Source organism: Pinus tabuliformis, chromosome 8 (assembly GCF_031772625.1).
Source record: "Pinus tabuliformis cultivar Carrire ecotype Pingquan chromosome 8, CPIR1, whole genome shotgun sequence".
Lineage (NCBI taxonomy): Eukaryota > Viridiplantae > Streptophyta > Pinopsida > Pinales > Pinaceae > Pinus > Pinus tabuliformis.
The window spans coordinates 438,961,258-438,973,753 of record NC_142294.1 but is presented as its reverse complement, the minus strand read 5'-3'; the positions used below and the strand labels follow the sequence as shown (position 1 = coordinate 438,973,753).

General features: G+C 39.2%; 1 pseudogene; it reads right to left on the bottom strand.

Annotated features, from left to right (window-relative positions):
* Positions 1 to 545: 545 nt before the first annotated feature.
* Positions 546 to 12,496, bottom strand: part of LOC149235937 (magnesium-chelatase subunit ChlH, chloroplastic pseudogene) — a 28,891-nt pseudogene continuing 16,940 nt past the window's right edge.

The window sequence follows — 12,496 nt, the reverse complement described above, 5'->3', positions numbered from 1 at the left end:
GCTGCCAGGTGGATTCGTCTCACTGATTTGTGGTTTCTTGGTCGAGCGCAAAGGTACCAGCTTCCAGGTGGATTAGTTTCTATGATTCATGGTTTTATGTTTTGGATGTGTTCTGTCTCCACGCCAATTGTCTTGAATTCTCTGATTAACTCTCAGCTAGAAGGAAATGTCATTCTGTTACTTGATTATGTCCCTTTTTTTTTGGTTCATTTTGGAAAACTAAGGTCTAGTTGTTCAATGGCTAGTATCCCCCATAATAGGGGCAGTCTTTAAAGTCTCTTGGAATGGTTTCCCCTCTATTGGGGTAGTCCGTTACCAACAATTGCATTTTGTGATGATGGCGGATGCTTAATGTCTCTGATATTAGGTTTCTCTGTAACTTTTTGTATCATATTAATAGATCAATATTACTTAGAAATAAAAAACAATGCCAATGCCATTTTTCCCTAGATAAGAAAGAAACTCGATCAAGTTTTCTTCAGTTGGGTGATAGTTTGCTCTAATTCAAGATCTAATTACTTGCTTCATAACATTCTAGAAGTTGTTCAACTACCACATTGGAACTCTACATTGCAGCTACTCTTGGGATTTACAATTAGATCACCTCTAGGTATAGGTAATACATAAAATCCCTCTAAAGCTTGCTTCAATCCCCAAATTTCATTATCATCCACAACTAGCTTCAGACATACAAAGAGAAATCCAAAGAGAGTGTGGATCTTCTCTTCATCAACTGAGCAAAACCTTGTCTTTTCTAGATACTCAATCCAAGGCTCCTTTCTTCTCAATCCAAGAAATGAACCAATCATCTTTGCATCATTGACCACTTGACCTCTCTTGTTTGTTGTCATGTCAAAAAATGAAAAGATGGCCCCTCAGGATGCTTCTATTATATGCACTTACAACTTTACATCTTTAAGGATTCCACGATCATTATTTATGTAAATATCTTCTATTTTTCTGTATACTTCTTCTAGAAGAATCCATAGCAAAGAATATATTTCATCCTCGGGTCTATTTGGGGTAGTTGTGTTAACTAGAGTAGCCACAAATTCCATTGCAGTAGGTGGTTTTCAAATAACATGCAGATCCTAGGGTAACAATCAAGATTCTATCTCCATGATTTTACTATATACTCTACCCACTACAAAATCACTCTCTTTAACTAGAAGTTTTGTACCTTTGTCAGGCAAGGCAACATCTTTGTCAAGGTTGATTTGTTTAGCAGTAATGATGGTATTGTTGACTATTTGTGTGCCTCTTACATTTTCCTTTAGTGATTGGTATGAAGCTATGAGTTCACTCAGTTGTTTTAAACCTTTATATAACCAACCATTCTCTGCTGGAGGTGTTAGGTGACTTATTGTATTGGCATAACTGTGGTGTTTGGTTATAGTAGCTTCAGAAGAATTCTTTATAGCATAGTAGTATATGTTATGGATATACCTTATCAAACTGTCTGGGTAACACACATCACTCATCCCCACTTTCTTTCTAGGCATAAATTTGAGGGATCCATGAGTTCCAAAATGCAAGACAACATCAGCCTTAAATATTTTATCCAAAAAAGAGTAATAAGCAACAAACCCATAGTGTGGAAGTGATGATTTTATGAAAAGAAACCTCATTAGATTGCCTTCATATCCGAAATTTGGTTGCACTCCAATAAAAGCATTGCCAAACTATTTTCCTTATACAAGTAGGTTCTCCCCATCATAATTAAGGTTCCATAGAGGCTTTACCCAGTTGTCTTCCAAATCATTAGCATAAGGTGGTAGTTGAACAACTTGGTTTCTTTAATGTACCTCCCAACATCTTGATGAAGGTTCGGGTAATAAAAATAGTTCTACAGTACTACGACTATTTTCTATAGTCCGAAATGTCTAGCGACCCGACTATATTGCGCCTCCCAAATCATATTGGTACGCTTGCTTAAAGGAACACAGATGTGTCCCAGGTGGCATAATAGTGCATCCTCGAGGTGAAAATTTGGAACTTTCTTACCTTCCAAGAGTTTCTGGTATGTGCTACCAAATTCTGCATTGCTCTTGTAAAGATGCGGCCACCCCGAAGTCTCGTGCCCATAGGAGTCAAACAGAGTGATCAACGCCATGACTGGTGGTCGCTTGAGGTATTCTGCAATAATATTGGTGTTTCCCTTTTTGTACTTAATATTCAAATGGAATTGTTCCAGGTATCTGGACCATTTATGATGGTGATATTTCTGAAACTTCCCTTGTGTCTATATGAACTGCAGGGGTTGGTGGTCTGTGTGGATGACCATTTCCTTCCCTATAATGTAATGCTTCCATTAATGACATGCCTGCATAATGGAATGCATTTCATTGTCTTAGATGGGACACTTTAGAACCGTTTCTTAAAGTGTCTCACTGTGGAAAGCCATTGGATTCCACTGCTGAGCAAGAACTGCACCAATAACATAGTTGGAGACATATGTCTCAATCTTAAAAGGTTGCTGCAAGTATGGTAATGTGAGCACTGGTGTAGAGAAGAGGTGATGCTTCAACTCAACAAACACTTCTTTTGGGTCTCGTACCAAAATAAATTTTCTTTCACTCCACCCTTGGTGACAACTTAAAGGCCAAGTGAAATGAGAGAACTCCAACATGAACCTGCGGTAGAAATTGGAAATGCCTAGAAAGTTGTGGAGCTCTATTAGAGTGGTTGGGGCTGGCCAATCCTGAATGACTTGTATCTTGGCTCGGTCCACATGAACACAATTCTCATCAATGATGTACCCCAGATATTGAACCTGGGTCATGCCAAAAATGCATTTCTTCAGATTGGCACATGACTTGTGTTTTCACAGGGTTTGGAGGACCTGTCGAATGTGGTGGCATTGATATTACCAACTCTAGCTGAAGATCAAGATGTCATCTAAATACACCACCACAAATGCATTGGTTAAAGGTCACAAGATGTCATCCATCAACCTCATGAAGGTTGAGGAGTGATTCGTCAACCCGAAAGGTAGACCAATTGTTCAAAAAGGCCCTCATTGGATTTGAAGGCAATCTTCCACATATCGAAGGGTTTGATAGGAACCTAGTGATAGCCAGAATTCAAGTCAATGTTGCTGAAATATTTGGCCCCCTTGAGCTAGTCCAAAAGGTCATCAATCCGTGGGATTGAGTACCTATTCCAGAGAGTGATCTTGTTCCGCACCCACTAGTCAATACAAAGTCTCCAGGTCCCATCCTCCTTCTGTACCAATACAATCGGGCTCCCACAAGGTGATGAGATTGGATTGATGTGTCCTTTCTACAACAGTTCCTGAATCTAACTCTTGATCTCATTGTTCTAAAAAATAGAGCGTCGATAGATCTTTCCATTGGGTAGTGGCATGCACAGGGTTAGATTGATGGAGTGCGTGACCTGATAGTGCAGAGGTACCCCCGTAGGTGAGGAAAAAATGTCCCTATAATCCTCCACAACCTTGTCCATTTGTCGATGCTGTGCAGAGGAACCTTGTTTGGAAGTCATGGCCACAATCTTCTTCTTTCCCTTAAGGTGAATCATAAGGAAACAAATTTCATGGTTTATGAAATGATCTTATTGCACTGCTTTGCAGAGATCAAACAGATAGTGGTAGGTGGGGCTGCCTCCGGTATCCTGCACAGCTTGTTGCCTAAAGTAATAATAACAGAGCAAGGTCTTGATTTTTGAAAATGGAAACAAGAAATTCCAATTTAATTTGTCCTTGAATTAAACTGTGAATTAAAATCAAATTCTATTCTCATAGCAACTTGTAAATAGTTAATTAAGTCTATTAAACTTAATTAGCTTAGGAATTTCGAGTTGGAAGTCTTTCTGAAGTCATGTATTTGTTCTCGCTATATTATAGGGTCCAGGATGAGTTAAGTATGAGTGGTAATTAGTTAAATCAATTTATTGAATCAAGTCCAGTTAAATTAGTTTCAAACTATTTGAGGAACTAATAGTGGGTTAATAGTCAGTTGATGCATTAGTGCACTCAACTAGTGCTAGTCCAGTTAACTGAATATTCCCTCATCAGAAACTCATGCATGTTGATTCTGAAAAATACTGAGTTGAGACTAGAGTGCAGGGACAGTGTACTATTTGTTTTAGATTTTTCCGAGTTGTACTGATAGTGCATGCAATCAGGAACTGATCCTTGAAGGGATGGTGCAATTTTGAGTGCAATGATTTCCTTTTAAGATGGGTTAATCAACCATAGGAATTGCACAAAGAAATAGGGACTAGGAGAGATGGTGAATTGGCTAAGTATTGACCTAGTGCTTGCTTGTGAGTTGGAGATTGATTTTACTAAGTGCTAGGATTGTTCTTGAGAGAACAAGCATTGTAATCTCATCTTGATTTTTTGATATACATAATATAGATAGTGGAGTTTTGAGTTGTGGCTTTCCCCGGATATTTATTGTCTTCTGTGTATTTGATTATCTTCCTCTATCAATTATTGTTTTGGTCGATCTTTATGTGCATCTGTTGTAAAGAGTAGAAGTAGATTCTTGTCTCTTGCTTTAGTTCATTGCATGAGCTTGTCTACATAATTTTCTACAGGGTTTGGAGCCAAGAACAATATACTAGAGGAAATTTCAAAGTTTTTTTAGTTCAGGGTTACAGGTGAAATTCAAATTTATATTTCATACTTCAGGATCAGCACATGGCATCCTACGGTTTCTGGCTTGAGTATGACTTGGAAGGCAACTCAATATTTATAGCCTGGAGGGACATGATGAAGGTTGTGCTAGAAGATAATGGCTTGAAGGAATTCATTGATCAAGAAGTCCCCAAGCTAGAAACTACAGATGCACATAACTTGGTCGAATGGAGGAAGTGTGTGGCAAAGGCAAGGCGGATAATCCTTGAGGGAGTTCGAGACCACATTTTCTCGAGTCTCCATGGAAAGGACTATGTTGAAAACATTGATGAATTTGTATCAGAACAACAATGACAAAAGGAAATTGGCACTGAAGCACAAACTTCAAAATATCAAAATCAAGAAAGGCGAGACTATTTCCAAATACTTGACCAAGTTCACTCAATGTTAAGATGAACTTGGAAGTGTTGGAATCAAGGTGTCCAAGGATGATATGGTGAGTCTTGCTCTTCTAGGACTCCCAAAAAGTTGGCATAGTTATCAGGGCTCTATCAATGGTTGGGAAAAACTACCTGATTGGGAACGACTGTGGTCGGATTTGACGCAAGAGGATATTAGAATGAACACCAGGGATGACTCTTCATCAAAGACTGATGATGAAGAGAAATGTGCCTTAGAAATTAAGGAAAGGAAGGGGAAAGGGAAATATTCCCATTCCAAATCAGATTCTTATCACGGAGGTAATAAGAAAGATATGACAAAAGTTACATCCTTTCATTTCATAAGATGGGACATTTTGCTACAAATTTTCCACTCAAGAAGTCCAAGGAGAAGTCCTCAGGAAGAGCGGTGGGTGATGCTTTGTCCTCTCAATTCGAATTGGAATTTTCCCTCATTGAATGCATGGTGTCATCAATGTTTGGAAGTGTATGGTACTTAGATAGTGGAGCTTCATTCCACATGACTGGTGACAAAGAGTTATTCAGTGACCTGGAGGAGAAATATCTCAAGATGCATATCGAGACAGGTGATGACGAAAAGTATAGTGTTTTTAGATTGGGCATGATTGCTTTTCAGACGGAGCTTGGGGATCCACTCACCTTGAAGAATTTTATTTATGTACCCAGGCTAAAGAAGAACTTGGTATTCGTTTCCATGTTTGAGGATAGAGGCTATTATGTGATCTTCTCAAAAGAAAAGGCATTCCTTCGACACATAGCCAAAGGTCAAGTAAAGAAGATAGGGATTTGAGTTAAGAATCTCTATACGCTGTAGGTAGAGGATGCTATAAAATTATATATTACAGAGCAATGGAACACATAAAATATTGCAGAAATATAAACATAGAACATGCATAAAAAAAGAGAGACACAGATATACGTGGTTTACCCAATTTTGGCTATGCCCATGGAGAAATAGCCAGTCCTTCCTTTTATAGTATCCAACAAATTGAAGAGATACAACCTACAATAGATCCGTTGTAAATCCCTCTTCACTCTCACACAATCTCCTCTCTCTTTCTCACTCAAAATATAGACCTACATAGATGCAATACAATTTCGTCATATATAGCGATGGGTTTCCTTCTAGGGCAGAAAAATCTAAATTAAACATAACTTCTACCGTTAGATCTTCGCCTAATGAATGGCCTAGATTGACTATGAAATTACAACATTTTACAAGGAAATTTTGCATCTATTTTTAGCTTCGGGGACACTGCCCTTGATCCCCTGCCAGGGGGCTCCAAATAATCATCGTCACCCCCCCCCGAGACCCCCCTGGCGGTGTACATTTTACGGGCGGAGTTTATGCAACATTAGGAAATGGGGTCCAATGCGGTGATACCTTTGAATAAGGAAGATAATCAGGCTCCACACTTAATAGAGGAGTGCAATGCTTTGAGTTCAAAAGTAGAAAATATGTAGAGCCGAGACGTTGGAAAGTTGTGGCACAAGTGATTGGGCCACTTGCATCATGGGGCTTTGAAGATATTGCAGAAAATATCTACCGGTCTTCCCAAAGGTACGCTTGAGCAAGTTGATACATGCAAGGGGTGTACTTTGGAAAAATACATCAAGTCTTCTTTTGGAGACAGATATAGGCGAGAAGAGTCTATTCTAGAGAGAGTCCATTCAAATGTGTGTGGACCATTCTCGACAACATCCATGGACAAACATAGGTATTATGTTATATTTGTTGATGAATATTATCATAAATGTTGGATATTTTTCGTGGAGAAAAAGGATCAAACTTTCATAAAGTTTTGTGAGTTCAAAGCATTGGTGGAGAAAGAGTTTTGCAATAAGGTTAAAGCTCTATGGAGTGGTAACGGTGGTGAGTATGTCTCAAATTAGTTTGAGAACTTCTATACATTGGAAGGAATTAAACGAGAGTTGACGGAACCCCATAATCCTCAATAGAATGGGGTGGTCAAGAGGAAGAACATAAGCATAGTAAGGTTAGCAAGGGAGATGTTACATGATCAGGACCTACCACTAAACTAATGGGCTGAGGCATGCAACACAACTATTTATGTTCAAAACCATAGCCCACATCAGATACTTGAGATGAAGACACCAGAGGACGCTTATTCCAGTAAGAGTCCAGATGTTGGTCACTTCAGAATTTTTGGGTCATTAGTATATTTCCATGTGACCAAAGACACATAGAATAAGCTTGACCTGAGCATAGTTGGGGATATTTTTGGGGTACACTGATAGAACCCACAACTATCAGGTGTACATGCTGACCAGTCAGATGATAGTGGTTCACACGGATATGAGATTCGATGAGGAGAAGGCCATGCGAGTTTCCCTTGAGAGGGATATTGAGCTACATACGATGAGAAGATTTTAGTTCCTGAGGTTGAGTGGCCTCATATTGATGTGGAGCAACCACATGTAGAGGTTCTAGGAGTGGAGACATCCACTCAAGCAGATTCTTCCAGAGATGGAAGAAAGCACACTAGAGAGGGTAACAGATTGTTGGATGATGCATGGGAGAATGTGGGAGCACCCACTTCTCAGGCAGACAGAGGAGGTCACCAGAGAAGTACATTGGTTACATGGTCCTTATGGGTGCATGTGTTGAGATAAAGCCATCTTCCTTTCAGGAATCAGTGCAGCAGCCGATTTGGGTTGATGCGATGGTGGAGGAGTATGACTTGATAGTTCGAAATAGTGTTTGGGATGTGGTCCCAAGACTTGAGGACAAGTCAGTTGTGAGCTCCCATTAGCTTTACAAGGTAAATAAAGTTGCAAATGGTAGTGTGGAGAAGCATAAGGCTAGATTTGTGGCCCGTTGCTTTTCATAGGTAGAGGGCATTTACTATGATGAGACCTTTGCTCCTATTCCAAGGTACTCGTCAATCATATCTATATTGGCACTATCAACATAGATGGGTTGGAAGATCCATCAGATGGATGTGAAGACTACCTTCGTCAATGGCATGATTGAGGAAAAGGTGTACATAGAGAAGCCCGAAGGTTTTGAAACCTTTAATCATGAGTCACATGTGTGCTGACTCAAGAGATCATTATATGGGCTCAAGAAAGCACCCTGTGCTTGGTATACTAGGATAGATAGCTACTTCACTCAGTTGGGCTTCATGAAGAGTGAAGCGGATGTGAACTTGTACCACATCATGGTGGAAGGTAATATGTTGACCATTTTACTTTATGTTGGTGATCTCATACTGACAAGTGATGAGAAGCTCATCAAACCTTGCAAGAGTGTTTGACATGGACATGGGGATCATGCATTAATTTCTTCGCATGGAGGTATGGCAGGGAGATGGGTAGTTATTTGTATCTCAGAGCAAGTATGCCAATGAGATACTCAGGAGGTTTCGCATGGAGAGAAGTAAACCCATGGAGACTCCTCTAGCTGGTAATTGGAGGAAGGAGGATGCTACTTCAGGGGAAGTATTGGAAGCTACTGTCTACAGGAAGCTTGCGGGTTCACTCATGTACTTAGTGAAAAAACGATCGAATATGTGCTATGCAGTTAACCAACTTAGTCAAGTGATGGTTAGACCTACCAAACTGTTTTGGAAGGCGGTAAAGCATGTGTTGAGATACCTCAAAGGCATTACTCAGTTTGGGTTATGGTACAAACAAAGAGAGGGAGTGAAGCTTCAAGGCTTCATTAATGTAGATTGGGCAGGGAATACATTTTACAAGAAGAGCACATCAGGAGGGATCTTCAATATTGGGTCAACGAGAGTTTCTTGGTACAACAGGAAACAAAGATCGATTGCACTTAGTTCAACATAGGCAGAGTACATGGCTGCAAGTCAGGAAACATGTGAGGCTATCTGGATGAGGAATATTCTAGTTGGTTTGTTTAGTCAGTAGATGGATCCTACAGTGATTTATTGTGATAATCAGAGTTGTATCAAACTCTCTGAAAATCCAAATTTTCATGATCAATCAAAGCATATTGATATCTCATATCATCATCTCAGAGATTGTGTATTGAGGTGGATCATGTTGTTAGATTACATTCCCATGGAGGAGAAAGATGCTGACATATTGACAAAGGCATTGTCAATAAGTAAATTTGAGTTTCATAGAGACATGATCGGGGTAGATAATAATCCCTTTCTTGTTGAGAGGGAGCGTTGAAAATAGCAACAAGAAATTCTAGTTTAATTTGTCCTTGAATTAAACTGTGAATGAAAATCAAATTCTATTCTCATAGCAACTTGTAAATAGTTAATTAAGTTTATTAAACTTAATTAGCTTAGGAATTTCGATTTGGAAGTACTTTTGAAGTCATGTATATGTTCTCCCTATATTATAGGGGTCCAGGATGAGTTAAGTATGAGTGGTAATTAGTTAACTCAGTTTATTGAGCTACCTCCATTTAAATTAGTTCCAAGTTGTTTGAGGAACTAATATTGAGTTAACAGTCACTTGATGCATTAGTGCACTCAACTAGTGCTAGTCCAGTTAACTGAATATTCCCTCATCAGAAAATCATGCATGTTAATTTTGATAAAGACCCAGTTGAGACTAGAGTGCAGGGATAGTGTACTATATGTTTTAGATTTTTCTGAGTTGCACTGATAGTGCATGCAATCAAGAACTGATCCTTGAAGGGATTGCGTAGTTTTGAGTGCACTAATTTCCCTTTAATATGGGTTAATCAGCCATAAGAATTTCACAAGGAAATAGGGACTTGGAGAGTTGGTGAATTGGCTAAGTATTGGCCTAGTGCTTTCTTGGGAGTTGGAGATTCATTATACGAAGTTCTAGGATTGTTCTTGAGAGAATAAGCATTGTAATCTCATCTTGATTTTCTGATATATACAATATAGAAAATGGGGTTCTGAGCTGTGGCTTTCCTCGGATATTTATTTTGTTATGTGTATTTTATTCTCTTCCTCTCTCAATTATTGTTTTTCTTGATCTTTATGTGCTTCCGGTGTAAAGAGTAGAAGTAGATCCTTATCTCTTGCTTTAGTTCATTACATGAGCTTGTGAATCTACAAGATTTTCTACATCGATTCATATAAAACATGTTTCTTCCACAAGTCTGGTTTTCCTAATAATACATCACAAACTTCAATAGGAGAAACATCACATAGTACCTCATCCATGAAGGGCTTGATGTTGTAGGGAATGCGACACTATTGGCTAACCCAGAGATCTCATCGTTGGTGAAGCCACTTGATCTTGTATGGATGCGGATGTGTTGTAGTCGGTAGACCTAGCTGCTTCACAACCTTTACTACAATGAGGTTCTTCTGGCTCCCATTGTTGACAATGAAATGCAACGAAGAACACTTCACCCACATATATGAGTGGAAGAGGCATTCCCCTTCCTTTGGATCTTCAAGATTGTTCTTTTGGATCTTAGTGGTGGCCACAGTGGCACGCGGCTCTGCTTCAATGATCTAATTCCTTTTTTCATTCCCCTTGTTCAGTTTTGACTCAATGTGGGAACATGCATCTGATTCATAAGCCTTCACACTCACTTGTGTTATAGTGGAACTCTTATGGAACTCACACCATTTTCCCATGTCCTTCTTTGTCTTCGTGGTGTTTTTATTTGCTTGCAGCATCAGCGGGTTGTTATATGTCGCCCTGCCTTGTCTTTGTCCTTTTCTTTGTGGTTTGGGGTCCCCTTTCACTTGCTTCGGATTCACAGATCCAAAGTCTCGCTTCTTATGTTTAAACTTCTGCTTAATCTTGATAGTGTATTGGTACACCGTACCGAGCCAGGAGATGTCCAAGAACTCCATCTTGTCCTAGATGTATCTGTGTATACAGTCATGGTACTAGAGTACCAAATCTCGCTGAGAATCCTTGATACCCAAATTCATGTGAAGGTTATAAAAAACATTGGTAAAATATGACACGTCTTAGTCCCTTCCCTGCCACAGCGTGGTCCACTTTATGTATTTATCCTCATAGCTCCTGATAGGGTAGTAATGATCCTTAATGGTGTCTGAGAATGAATCCCAAGTGGGTGTGGCTGGAAATAATGAGGGTTTACTTTCATCCTTCTTCTCATAGTAGGTTTCCCACTAGTCCTTGACATGGGGTGAAACTTTGAGAAGTGCAAAAGTAATCTTTTCCAGACTGGAAAAATCACGAACAAAAAAATCCTTCTATTAGATTTAATCATTTATCTATTGCATCTGCATCTATCTAACCTTGAAATATGGGGATGTCAAATTTAAATTGTACTTTAAAGGTGGCTCTACTAGAGTGGCTACTGGAAGAAGATGTGTCACCTTTGGGTACTCGCAGAAGGATCTGGGCAAAGTTTTCCATCATCACATTCCTATGTCGCTTAAAGGATTCTTCGAGCAATATTTTGAAAGGATCTCTTGCCCCCTCTTCTTTCTTCTCTTCTGCCATGGGAGACCGTTGGGATTTGCAAGGCTGGTCTTGCAATGGTTCAACCCCTAACTCCTTATATCCCGACCTCGTTGGGGACATGCAACAAAAAATAGAGATATAGTAGACTGCTCTAATACCACTAATCTAAACTTAAATAGGAATGAAACAAAGCACATATATAACCACAAATATAGAGATGTAGCATAAATAACACTTAATTTCATTAATATCAAACACTAAAATATGCTTACAAACAGAAATGGAAATAAACTAGCTCAGGTGATGGTAGGTTTTCTTTGAGAAGAGATATGGTGGATACATGCCTCTGAACTGTATTACAATGAGAGTCAAAGGCCTATTTATTATTGAACGACAAGGAAAAAAGTTAAACAACCAAAACTCTAACCCTAGGAGATGGAACGCAAAGAGTTTGTGGGCCCCATTGGGGTTAGCTGGGCAGCCAACTTCCTGTGGTCATAACTTGGTCATATTATCTTCATTTAGAGATTATGATTCCTTGTTTGAAATATCTCTCTAATTACTACAATATTTGTGATAGGCTATGGGCCTACTGCGGACCTCAAAAAAATGCCATTTAGCCGGTCAAAATTGCTCTGGAAGTTCAAGACCCGAAAAACTACTAAAATAGTAAATGCTGCAATAAACAAGGAAACAAATGAAACTGACTAGAGGTCTAGGTGGAATAGGCAAGTAACCACCACTTGGATCAAAATATAATCTTGCGATAATTTCTCTCTTCCTCCAATCCAGCATCCTCATCTTCCATGTTCTGTGTTCGTGTTGTACCCTCTACTTTGGGATCAAAGGATTTGAGTTTTCCTTCACCTATTTGGAGCTTGTTCCTAGATATCATTAACTCATGAAAATCACATCAAGAAGACCTGCTCTGATACCAAACTTGATCCAAATATTTTACTTCAAGGATGCATACATAATTTCATTTAAAAGAGCATGTAACCAAGGGACATAAACACATAAAAGAAGAAAAAATCAAATGTAGCCATGAGATTAAAGGCACAAA